The sequence below is a fragment of the Neopsephotus bourkii genome, unplaced genomic scaffold, assembly GCF_033783945.1.
Source record: "Neopsephotus bourkii isolate Nb327-2 ecotype Australia unplaced genomic scaffold, CSIRO-AGI_Nbou_v1 NB_1027, whole genome shotgun sequence".
NCBI classification, from domain to species: Eukaryota; Metazoa; Chordata; class Aves; order Psittaciformes; family Psittacidae; genus Neopsephotus; species Neopsephotus bourkii.
Window position 1 is genome coordinate 1,118,692 of NW_026901516.1, and position 12,697 is coordinate 1,131,388.

Genomic DNA, 12,697 nt, shown 5'->3' on the forward strand with positions numbered 1-12,697 from the left:
CTCCTGCTCATTGGTTTATTTTCCCCAAAAGCTAACACTCCCCCTCGGTTCTGTACTCTACTTCTCAGTCTGCCAAATAATATATAGCATGTTATTCATGACTCCATAAATGTGTTTTGATAGACCAGTTCATTCAATATCTTTGGTCCTGCTGATGTCACAGACCTGGTAGTTTTGTCAGGCAAACAGTCTTCCGTTTGCCAAGGCTTCAATGTCCAATGATTAAAAATGCATTAGAATGAAATATCCTCATATTATTCTGAAAGTCATCCCTATTTGGAGGATACATACTTTTATGGATTTACGCCAGCTATTTGTTTCCTGACAAAATAAACTGCCAGAGCATGTCTGTCATGTTAGCTTGTTGTATTTCTAAGCTCATCCCCAACATCAGATTCAACCACACTTGACATTCTGAGTCTCCAAGATTATGCTGACAAACCAATAAATTCCAAAGTATGCAAAAAAGAGAGCCCAAATCTGCTTGATATGTTGGGGCTGGACTTACTCTTTTCTAAAACAGCCAGGCTTTATAGCCTAGTCCTTCACCTCATGTCTTGACCTCAGCTGCTGCTAAGCCCAGCAAAATGCAGTGACATGGAGTGGACCCAGGCTACAGACAGCAACAAGAATGAAAAGCAAGTGGGTATCTCAAGCTTTGGCTCCTGCTAAAGTCTACCCTCACCACTTCTACAGCTGACACCTTTCAGTGTCCCTTAGCTAGCTGTCAGCATTGCTCTTTCAGTCATACCTCTGCCCACATGACTATGTTGGGGTAGAGCAGAAACTACAAGCAGAGACTAGACTGCTGATAGACCAAACTTGGCTCTAGTCTGGTGCCCTATGATTCACTCGTGCACTATTGTTGCCTATTAATAATATGCTTTTTCCAAGACACAGAAAATGAATTACTCATAGATAAGACACTGAAAATAAAATCTTGTCAACACTGTATATTTAGAAAGTGACTGTGGGACAAATTCAGGTCAGTCCTCCATTCACTAGAGAGTTAACACCTGGAAGGATTTGCTTGCTGCAGGGGACAGTACACAGAAGTACTCACTACCTTTTCCTCTTGCCATACACTGGCTACCTGGGCCCATGGCTGCAATTTCATAGGTAATTCTACAATGTGGAAAACAAAGCAAAAAGATGAGATACCAACGTTTTAGTTGTTTTCAGTGTGCCCACGAGCAATGACTTTCCTGCAGTAAGATGAGAGTTTCAGACGTTTATGGAAGCCTTCCTGGTATTCTGCTCACCTCCCTTCCTCCAATGCTCCTATGCTTCTCCTCTGAGAGAACAGAAAGGGAAGCAGGACTTCTGTATCTTCAGCACCAGCTGTCCACTGAATTTATGATTACGCTCAAAGTGCGTATAAGGGCTGCCTTTCAAATGCAGTACCTAGGGGACTGTTTTAATGATGTTTCATGAGGCAATTTTACTTCTGAGTTTTCAAGACTGAAAATGATGGATTAAAAATGAATGGATGTGAGAAAATAAAGTACGTGTATGTGCTAGAAATCAGTTCCTGGGATTTACCCTTACAAAGATCAGAAATTACCAGGTTCTATCATCCACCAGTCTCACTGCATAGTCTCTGATTCTCCAGTCTATGAAAGATCCTTCTTTGCATATCCAGAAATTCAGTAGCATGATACTTCTAGTGCCACTGAGTCTTTTGGACATCAGATTATGAAGACCCTCAGTGTGGTTTCAGCTGCTAACAATTTGAGTAAGCCATTTTACAGTAGGTAGTCAACACTTCGAAGCAGGCTTTGCTTAACAGAGCCTAGGTCAGTTTAAGATGCTCTTTCACATCTGTCCTCACCTTTCAGTACTGGTGCATGCTGAAGCCATGAGCAATTCTCAGCAAGTCTGTACATGGTATCTCCACCATTTGCCCCTGAAGAACTCACACTGAACGGATACTCCTGACAGGGAATCCATCTTGCCAGCTTTGAGCCTGCTTTGAGTCTGGATGTTAATATCTGCCTTTTGAAGGATCTAGTGGCCCGGCCGTGTACTTGTGTGAGGGGAAGAAATGCTACCTGCAGAGTTACTGACAAACACAGCTTTTCAGAGGCCTCTAGAATTTGTATCCGCATCATTTCCAGGCATAACAATTTATTTTCATCTCAAGATGGAAAATTACCCATATTCACCTATCCTGTACTAACTTTTGAATCATGCCAAGCTGCATCCAGGATTAAGACGAAATTTTGGAAAGTCTCAGATCTGCATAAAGCCTGTGCATCAAGACAAAGGGTATGTGAGCAGCTGTAGTGTCCATATTGGTAGATTTTCTGGGCTGACTGTGCATTGAGATTGCAATGGAGAAGTGAAAATATCAACTGTCCATCTAAATTGCAGCTGGGGACATATTTCAAGTTGAGATAGTAAAATATTAATGCTATTGAACAGAGCATTTGTAGGACTTCAATGAAAAATCCTTTCTACATGTTTCGTCTCCTGGGCCAGAAAGATGAACTCAAAGTAAGGAAGGCAAAAGAAGGCAAGGAGGGCAATCAGGAAATAGAGAATATTTATTTAGAAGGAAGACTTAATGAGCTTACTTAGCCCAGCAGGAGAAAGTCTGAGAGGGGAGACATTTGCATATAAATGCATGAGGTAAACACCAGGAAAGGAGAAAATCTTTTTATATAAGGGGTAATGCCACTCCTGATGGCATTCCCCCCAGTAGGACCAGACCTTGATTAGCTCAGACTAGGCCAACATGATATAGGGTCAACTTCAGAGTCACTGTGAAGTCCAGATGTGCTGACTGCTTGAGTCCTGGGTGAATCTCCAAGGATGAAGTGAGTCCTGCATCTCCTCACTTCACAGACTGCACATCCCTCTTGGCATATGGTAGACTTTGCACACAGAAACCAGCAACCAGCAGCTCTCTGTTACTGACTTCAAGCCCTTCAGTATCCTATTTCTTCCTTTCAGCGTGAGTGATGGTGACTGATCATGACCTCACTAAATTTTAATATCCTGAATAAATGTATGGCTTTGAGATTAACCAACACAGCTTGCTGTCTTGTTCTAGATGTGGCAATGAGGACAGCGTGATCACTCTGTTGGTTCAGCCCTAGGTATAAATCCTCCTGGCACATAAAACATCATTAAAAACTGAATGTTAAAAGGTATTTTTCAAAGGCCCCCCTTTGGGAACTCTCAAGGTAGGTGGTGGTCCACTCAACAAAGAGTGTTATATCAATACTATTGCATAGTTTCCTTTTGTACATGATGAGAGATTGACAGTGTTTTGACACTATGGATTATTATCATGACAGCACCTAAAAATGACAGCTTGGTTTATCTCCCAAACAATTTACAAACATTAATTTCAGGATCATACAAGAATGATGTGCTGTGTTTACCAGAAAATGTGAAGAATCCTTCTAAGATCAACATGCTATGAGTAATAGATTCCTTATGCAACAACCACAGAGTGTAATAAGAGGGGTGTTCCTGACAGAAATGCAACCCCTGGCAGATGTGTCTGTAGAAAGCAATGGAGCAAGGCTGGGAATCCTTTTATTTACAAGTGAGGTGTCTTTCCAGTAACAGTGGGAACACTGTAACTTGGAAATAAAAAGTACACTCAGAGACACCTTACTGGAATGTACTTTAATTTAACTTGAACTAGACTGGGAATTCATTCCCACTGCCTCTTTGATGTGGCAATAGGCAAGTGAAAGAATGTTCACAGTTTATGCATTCATCTCTGGGAGAGGCAGCCCTGAATTCCTTGTGAAAAAAAAAGCCCAACTATATTTGTACTGGGAAATCATTTTTCTTCAAACTATTATTAAATTTCCTTTCCCCAGATTTTCTGCCCATCCTATACACCCAAAGGTCTAACATGTATAGAAAACAGAGGTACTTTCATCTACTGATGGCCAGCTATATGCATTGCAATATCAGCTCCAGACGCTGAGCCTGGGTGCTTTGGAAAGAGAGGAGATACAAAACTAGTGCTCGTGAAATGACAGAGAATAGATAGCCATGACAATCACAAAAATCAAGTCGTGCTAGGCACACACGCTTGCTGTAAGTGGAGATGAGCTGTTCCCGTGACAGGGTTATCACTGGAGTCCTTACTTGTGAAGGTAAAGCCTAGAGCTGCAAAGGTAACTCCTACCTGCCTTTTCAGTACCTATGGACAATACCTTGGTGAACCGAGAGACTGCTGCGTTCCAGCTGCTGTCAAACCCTGCAGATGTCCAGATCCCTTAGGTACCTTCATGCCCCTTATGTCACATGTCTTCATAGAATGGTTTGGGTTGGAAGATACCTTAAGGGTCACCCAGTTCCAAACCCCCTGGAATGGGCAGGGACACCTTCCACTAGACCAGGTTGCTCAAAGCCCTGTCCAACCTGGCCTTGAACACTGCCAGGGATGGAGAATCACAACTTCTCTGGGCTAAATATTCCAATTTCTCAACATCCTCATAGTAAAGATATTTTTCTTAATATCTAATCTGAATCTCCCCTCTTTCAGTTTAAGTAATTTCCCTCTGTCCTATCACTACTTACTCTTACAAGAAGTCCCTCTCCAGATTTCTTGTAGGTTTCCTTTAGGTACTGGAAAAGCTGCTATAAGGTCTCCCTGGAGCTTTGCTTTTTGCTGTCCATGTTGCTGACAAGACATTAAACAGCACCAATCCCAATACTGACCTGTGAGGAGCACCACTTGTCACTGGTCTCCACTTGGTCATTCAGCTGTTGACTGCAACTCTGAATGCAACCATTCAGCCAATTCCTTATCCACCAAATGGTCCATCTGTCAAATGCATGCCTCTCCAGTTTAGAGACAAAGATGCCATGCAGGACAGTGTCAAATACTTTGCACAAGCCCAAGCAGGTTGTGTCAGTGACGTCTTGCTTCATTTCAGGTGACACAAAGGCACCTTCATGCAAAAGCCATCACGTAAAAACCTCTAGGAAATTTCTGGTGTTTTCTGTATTTTCAGCCAGTGCATCCATTCATAGTAGCTATCCCATCTCCTCCTGTTCCAGTTCACAGGGTGGAAAATAGGGATGTCCTACGCAAGCGGTAGACCAGGCTTAGTCTTCAGGAGGATTTCAGCCTCAGGAATTAAAGATGGAGAAGGTGCCATCTCTGACCAAGTAACTCATACCACTGCGTCAAGACCTGCTTTTTGCTTCACTTCACTCTTTGCTTAGGTGCACACTCAAGTCTGTTCTGGAAACTCTTTATTGCATATGTGTGTGCCCCCTTTTATTACACAGGGGCACCAGGCACTGCTTCCAGACTCAAGGGTAAGCAGGAGAGACTGTGTAGTGCCCATGAATCTGCACCAATTGCATTTGCTGTCATGTCATCCAATGCACACACCTTACTTTTTGCACCTGATGTGACACTAAATGTGCAGTGATCAACTTTTCCAGGTCCAGTGGCAGGGAGGGCTAAGATTCTCAATGGATGCCTGCCCAGACCTACATCCCAGTACAACATATATGCCCACATGATGTAGACCCAACATATGGAAACATTAACCTGACCCTGAGCAAATGGTAGGGCAGAGGCCTCCCCTTGCCTGCAGCCCTAGTTACTGCCTGGATCTGATGAGTACCCAAGGAAATAAAGGTGGCAGGAACAAGTTGCCCCTGTCTTTCCCCAAAATCTCATGGGGGTTGAAGAGAAGTTCATGTTCATACAGGAAGCCTTTATTACCATGCCCAGGTATGACTGATACTCATCTTGGGGGATGTCTGATAATATGATGTTGTGGTCCCCCCACAGCAAATGCCTCAAATAACCTGTCTTGCAGTAGCCCACCTGAGCACCTCAGGCAGCACACTCAAGAACTGTTTCTAATACTGCCTTTGCCCCCAGTCTGTCAGTGCTACTTCATATTACCTGGAGAACCTGACATAGGCAGACCTTAGGCTTATGTACAACAGACAGAAAATAAGGTAATTTAAAATATTACAACACAGAACCAATTTTAACCTAGCAGTGTCTTAAGGTAGCAGCAGGGATACACGTTGTTCAATGTCTTGCTTTTCCATGCGTCCCCCTCCCTCTATATCCCAGGCTGCTCCATTACTTTCTTTGTCTGAAAAAAAATCATACAAAGCAAGAGGATTTCAGATTTCTGCTCAGTGGGCTCTCAATGACCTTCAACTGCTCTCTGGTGTTTTGGTGAGAGGTCTGAAAGCAGCCTTGTCTAGTGGAAAGAGTCCCTGACCATGGCAGGGAACCATGACCATGGAACTACCTGATCTTCAAGGTCTCTTCTAACCCAAACCATTCTATGATGATATGATTCTATGAACCAAAGCTCAACACTGTACTTCCACAGGGGAGCACTCAGGCTGTGATGCTACCCAGAGGACAGCAGGACAGAGGAGGGCAGTTACAAACCTGCAGTTTCACCAAAGGCAGAGCAGAATAAAAAAGAATAAAACCCTTCCTTCTTCAAGTTCTGGCTGCCACCCATAAATTATTAACCTTGATGATTAAATTAATATTTAAAAGAGAGCACTAAAGCAGGAAACATGGACTAGTTGTTGAAGCACTGCTTCCTCATTGCACTTCCCCTTCTTTCCCCCAGTGCCAGCCCTGCTTTACTGAGTGCTGGGTTCCTCGTGGAACACTTTGGTGTGCGCATGCAGGAAGGGAGGTCAGGATTGTTTTGGCACTTTCAGCTGCGTGTATCCCAGATAGCAGCAGCTGAATTTTATCAGTTGGTTTAGCCTTTGCTCTGCAAGAGATGCACTATTATTTCACTCCTCTTGAGAAATAATACTTAAGTCGGCAATAGAAAAAAGATCGTGCATGTCAGGTCCAGGGGGAAGTCCAGGGAAAGGAGAAACCCAGGGAAGGGAGACGTCCAGGGAAAGGAAAAGCCCAGAGAGGGAGAAGCCCAGAGAAGGCAGAAGCCCAGGGAGGGAGAAGCAATGCCGGGCAATGCCGGCCGGCGCCCGGGCTCAGCCCTGCGGCGAGCGCCCTCGTGTGCCCGCCGCGCCCGCCGCGGGTGGGCACCGCGACACGGGTCCCGCCGTACCCCCAGGGCCTCCGCTCCCTTGGGTCCCCGCGAAGAGGGGAGTCTGAGACGGGAGCATCTTAACAAGCCCTCCAACAGGAGGAGCTGGCATCAAAGCATCACTGTGAGAGAGGACACCAGCAGCTCGCCCCTGCCTTGTGTCTGGGCAAAGGAAACACAATTAAGTCATGGATAAGCCATCCAAATAAAGCGCTAAGACATCCCATTCTCCACTGCTAAGGAATGAACCAAAAAGTATCTTGCTCTGCTTACAAACCTGGAGCTGTGAAGGGTATCTACCCAAGAAGACGGGCTTAATAGATGAATTTAGTTACAGTAAGGTTCATTTTCATTCACACCTCAGCACCAGTCTCAGTGCCAGTGGCTTTGTTTGCAGAATAAGAACACAGGTTGTGATTATTTACCTCAGTTCACTTGAATTTGTTCACCTTGAATGAGATTTCTTCCATCTAGACGTAGACTTGACAGCACACCCGTTGGCAGAAAAAGGAATGAATTTTTGTTCTTATTAGCAGCTTTCATAGTAAAATCACAGCAAGACAAACACAAACCCCAGATATGAAATATAAATAACAAACAATGCCCAGATTGGAAACTTTCTAGAGATTACATTAGACCCTGGAACAGGGCCCCTGACTCTGTCAAAGGAGTGTTATCTTGAGATTGTCAATGCATGCTTCAGGGTAAGAGTGACTTTGTCCCCAGGGACCCAAGGGAACATAACAAGTGACATCAGTCATATTTTGGAGACTGCAGAGCCTAGTGTCATTAAATGTCAACTAAATCTCTGTACATGGCTCTCTTCAAAGAGTCATTCCTGAAGTGCTGAAAGGTGAGAGGGGCTAACTAAGCCTATTAAAGAAACATTTACTAAGTCGGGGAAGGACACGATGATCTGCAGACCAGGTATATACCAATCTATTTTGTTTTCCTTTAGTTTCCATCAAGACCAAAGTGGGTGGGAAAAAATGCCTCTCTACCAGAGGTAGGACATTAGCTGACGAAAGGCAGGAGGCTTATGCCAAAGCAATAGCCATTTCTTTTCCCCCTAGAGCTGATGTTCTGTCTGTTCCACCTCGGCATTCCTCACGAAGCCAGAGACAACACTCCAGTCTGCCCAAACATAAAAATAAAACACCAGACAGGCTTCTTTGGGAAAAGCAAAGTTACATGTGAAAGAGGAATTGCAACTGGAATTTACAGGAATGCTAGCAGTTATGCCATCAGGTCAAATCCTGATCCTATTTGCTTTATTGTAAATAAAGAGTGGTCCCAGGGACATGCCAGCTACAGCAGCTCCTTATTAGGCCCTTTATGCATATGTCTGAGCTTTTCAGAAATAATTAAGTTGAGAGACATTTTATGGTATTGAAAACAAACCTTTGTATTTTTTTGGTGAAACCAGTGTTTTTCCTTTTGCAGAAGCTGACTCATGTAAAAAGTATCCACGAAGGAATCATGCAAATATACTGGGATACAAATAGACTGGGCTTTGTCAATCAGCCCCCTGTCAGTTGCAGGCGGGACAACATTCTGCTTTGGTGTAAGTCGATGGCTTAGTTTTGAGCACCACGGAGGGCTGGAGGCAGAGGTGCTCTTGCAGGTCTAGCTGAAGCAGCTAAAGAAGCCATTATCCACTGTCCCTGCACCAGGGGTTATCGTTATCACAGCAGGGTCTGATTGTGCCAATGGAAATCACATCCCAGCAGAGCCACCAGTGTGGCTCAATTCACCTTCTGCAGCACCTCAGTGACTTCGCTGACTTTGCACTGAGGCTGATTAGCTCACTAAGTCCATTCGCTTGGCTCAGCTGAGGACATGGTAACCTCACACCCAAAGAAGAGATAGGCAGTAGCATCTAAAATTAGGAAACCCCCTTTCTGAAAAGATCATGAGTCTGAGCTTTGAGGGAAGAATTTGCACATGGCATCCTTATCTGGGATCTGAGTTTAAGGCTGTTTGTATCTTGGGTGTTGGTTCAGTTCATTATGAAGATAAGTCCAAGCTGTGAATTTTGAACCAGGACCAAATTTATCGATGGTTTGAAAGTGTTTGGCTCCATCGTTTTGGGAAGGGCCTGTCACTGCTACTAGGTCTATTAACCCGAAGAGTGGATATTGACATAATAAAAAGAGAGATTAACATTAGGAAGTTACCTTAACTGCCTCAGGCTGAACCCCCAACACTTTCCAGAGTCTCTAATTTATGAAGAAAGAAGAAATAGTAAAACATAAACAATAACTGAAACACATCCAACATTTCAGTCAGCACAGTGCACTTATTACGTAGCTGCTATAAATATATTCTGCTAACACAGGAAGTCTGGGGCAAGAACAAGAGCAATCTCAATTAGCTATACTTGTTACAGTTATGAGACATTTGACAAAATATTGTTTGATATTTGGAAGTATATAATTATAAACAGAAGAACTCTATCAAAACTGCTTGTTTAGTAAAATGAATGTGATGGCAAAAAGCATGTTCCGTATATATTGATTTATGTGTGTGTATCTGTGGCAACACCACTCCACATGGTTGAGGTATAAACTATAGATTATACAACTTCAGGTGACCCAAAATAGGAAAATGATAAGAGACAACAGAAGTACTGAGAGAGAAAGCAGAAAATATTGAGAGATGGAAGCCAGATGCAGCCCTGTGGAAATAAGAGGTAGGTTTGACCCTTGGAGTCATCATTTCAAATGGCCCTTCATGCTTGGGCCTATGGCAAGTGAGCTCTTTGGGCCAGCAGTGTGGATGTTCTTTGGAGACATTAATAGAAGATTTGGCTTCTTGTGATAAACACTTGAAAAGTTTGGCCTCAAGCCTACAAATGTTAAGCAAGGGCAAAAAAGTTATAAATGTAAAACGTGTTCTTGAGCCTACTGAATTCCATCAGACTTTATCAACATCATCCATCTTTTGTTCAGGCTTAGAGATAATTGTAATTATTATAATTATTGACGAGAATTTAATATCTGATGTTTTACAAGTGCATCTGATCTTTTTGCTGTGTTTCAGCCTTGATTCTTCTTCTAGGGATAACTTTGTTATACAGTCACTTGTTTCTCTTGGTTGACAAAAAAAATCAGCTATTGGATACACTCCAGACTACGCTCTTTATCGTGTTCATTTTACACATACACTGACATCATCTAAACTAGGTAGGCAAGTGTTTGGCTTCATTTTAAGAAACGTTAAAGTGTTAAAATGCAGCTGAAACTGAAAGTATCCAGACTGGTTATTTCTTGAGAGTTCAACAGTGGGTAAAAACATGAACATGAACTGTGTGAAATAGTTAGCAAAATGGAAATCTTAGAGTCTGAAGAGGAATAAGGTAGCAAACCCTACTAATCTCCAGTAATACTTGCTTCCCAGGACCATAATACTTGAGCTTTAAACTTTTATCCTCTCAACATGCCTAGGAGGTAGGTGAATAGAAGGAGTGCATTTTCCAGGTCTCGGGATCTGCCCATGGTATTTGTGGTTAGGAGGTGGTTGAACCCTGGTCTCCAAAGCCCCCAGGCAAGGTCTCATCCCAGGCTGGGCTGCTCTTAAAGGACACAGGCTCTGCACTGAGAGCCCTGAAAGAAGCAAAAGCTGCATCTTACTGCTTCTTTTCACTTTAGGTTAAAGCTCAGGGAGAAGGAGTTTGCAGAGTAGGGCATGACCAAGGTGAGGCATTATGGAAGAAGAACTGTTGGAAAGCTGAGAGAAAACCTCACATAAGTATATAATATTTTTCTTTATGTTTTCCCCATCTGCATTTGAAGCAGGTCTGAGTGTTTCAGTCCTCTACACACAGAGCTCTCCCCATGCTGCACTTTCCTCCACAGTGATTTACAGACTGCTCTCCTCTACTTCATTCTCCTTCTTGGAGAGATTGCCAGTCCTGTCAGCATTATCCTCACCGACACCTTGCTCTGGAAATATTTCAGGATCAGACATGCTTTCCTTGCTTTCACTGCCTATATTTCTGGAAGGGCCATCAACCAGACAATGTTTTGCACCCGAGTCTGATGCCAGTGCCAGAACAGGGATGAGTTAGCAGCCACTTAGTCTGCAGAGTCTAGTACCAGCCTCACTCCACAAACAGTAGCAAACCTGAAAATCCAGGGAAACAGGAAGCCTCTTGAAGTTCAAACCTTTCCCTTATTCAGACCTTCTGGCTGCAGTTGCTGATGGAAAGGAATTTGCAGCGGGAGTTGCAGATCAACCTGAATCTCCAACTAAATATAGCCTTGCAGTGGTGGAGGGAAGAAGGGGAAATATGGTGGGGTGGGGGAGAGCCAGAACAACTATTTTGACACACAAAACCTATGTGGAGAGTAGTTAGGCATAATTAATTAATGATGAGTTTTCAACAGCAGTGTTTGTGTGTTTAAATTCTAAGTAGAGCAAATTTGAAACAAGAGAGATTCTGTGTTCAAAAGGCATGTTACAAGGCTGCGCATGTTAGAAAAAGAGAACACGTGAAAGTACCAAATATTACTCACTGAACGAAAATAGAGTGAGTCATGATATTAAACAACCCTACAAACAAAAGTTGCAAAATGCCTGGGAAGGCTTAACTAATTCAGTTATATTCCAGTTAATGTGGTCTTCCTCTAGCAGGCTTGAAGAACTAATGGGATGCCAATGGGACTTCAGTGTGTACTGCGGAGGAAGAGCACGTAATACAAGGGCTAAATGCGTGTGATAATGTCATCTCTTCCCCAGACGACCTGAAACATTTGAATAAGATGCTTTCAGCTTCCTCATCCCCTACTGACAAATGTGCTTTGGGAGGAGATGTAGCCAAAATCATGGATTTCCTGCAAATCGGGGGCAGAAACAGGCTCCAGGGAAGACAGAAGGAGTCAGGATTTTCATCTTAGCTTGTATCAAAAGAATCAGGAACATAAACACAGTTTTCGTTTTAGAAAAATAACAGAGTACCACCTGAAATTGTCTTGCAAAGGTGTGATTTATGATTGATGGCCACCTGGACAGGGCTCAGCTCTGTCCTATCCTCTGCATCAATTGGAGCTACTTCCAGTGTCACTGAAGCATTTTTAGGGTGCTCAGAGGGTAGTGAAGTTCTCTATGAAGTCTGAGCCTGGGATGGCACAGTTTCAGTGTTGAAAGACCTCCACATTCCCAGGAGTTTTCACTGCTTCTTTTAGGGTATCTTCATATGTCTTCTCCCCTATCAAACTGTGTCCTCTGGAGTTGTGGGATATTCATTCTGGGAGAGGTTTTAGTATACTGGTTGGGAGAACGCTAAAGTCCAAAGTTTCTGAAACGCAGACCATGCCTTGACAAGTACGTGAGTGCTAACAGGCACTTTAATCTCTATCATTTCCATGCCCTTAGGACAAGGAAAGCTCCCTCAGGCACCACAGGAGTCTAGGTGACTTGGAAGGTGAATTTTAAAGGCTTGAGCTAGTAGTGGTGGGTCAAACTCAGAACCAGCAGGACTTGCGCATTGCTTCAGGTTGTGCATTGCTTCAGCAGTCTAGCTTGTCTTCTGCATGTCACACAAATGTAAACTTTGACACCGGTGGGGTATATGATGGGTTTTACACTGGAATTGAGACTGACAACATTTCCAGTGCCAGAAACTACAGGTCTGAAGTTCTACCTTATGCAAGTAATTTTGCTGGCAATGT

The 12,697-nt window shown here is 43.4% G+C and overlaps 1 long non-coding RNA gene across 1 annotated transcript in view; it reads left to right on the top strand.

The window, feature by feature from the left end:
- Nucleotides 1–7,922: 7,922 nt before the first annotated feature.
- Nucleotides 7,923–12,697, top strand: part of LOC133216114 (uncharacterized) — a 37,275-nt gene continuing 32,500 nt past the window's right edge. The window contains exons 1-2 of the long non-coding RNA XR_009726559.1: nucleotides 7,923–7,952; nucleotides 8,469–8,589. This is a non-coding gene — a long non-coding RNA (uncharacterized LOC133216114). The remainder of the gene's footprint in view (nucleotides 7,953–8,468; nucleotides 8,590–12,697) is intronic.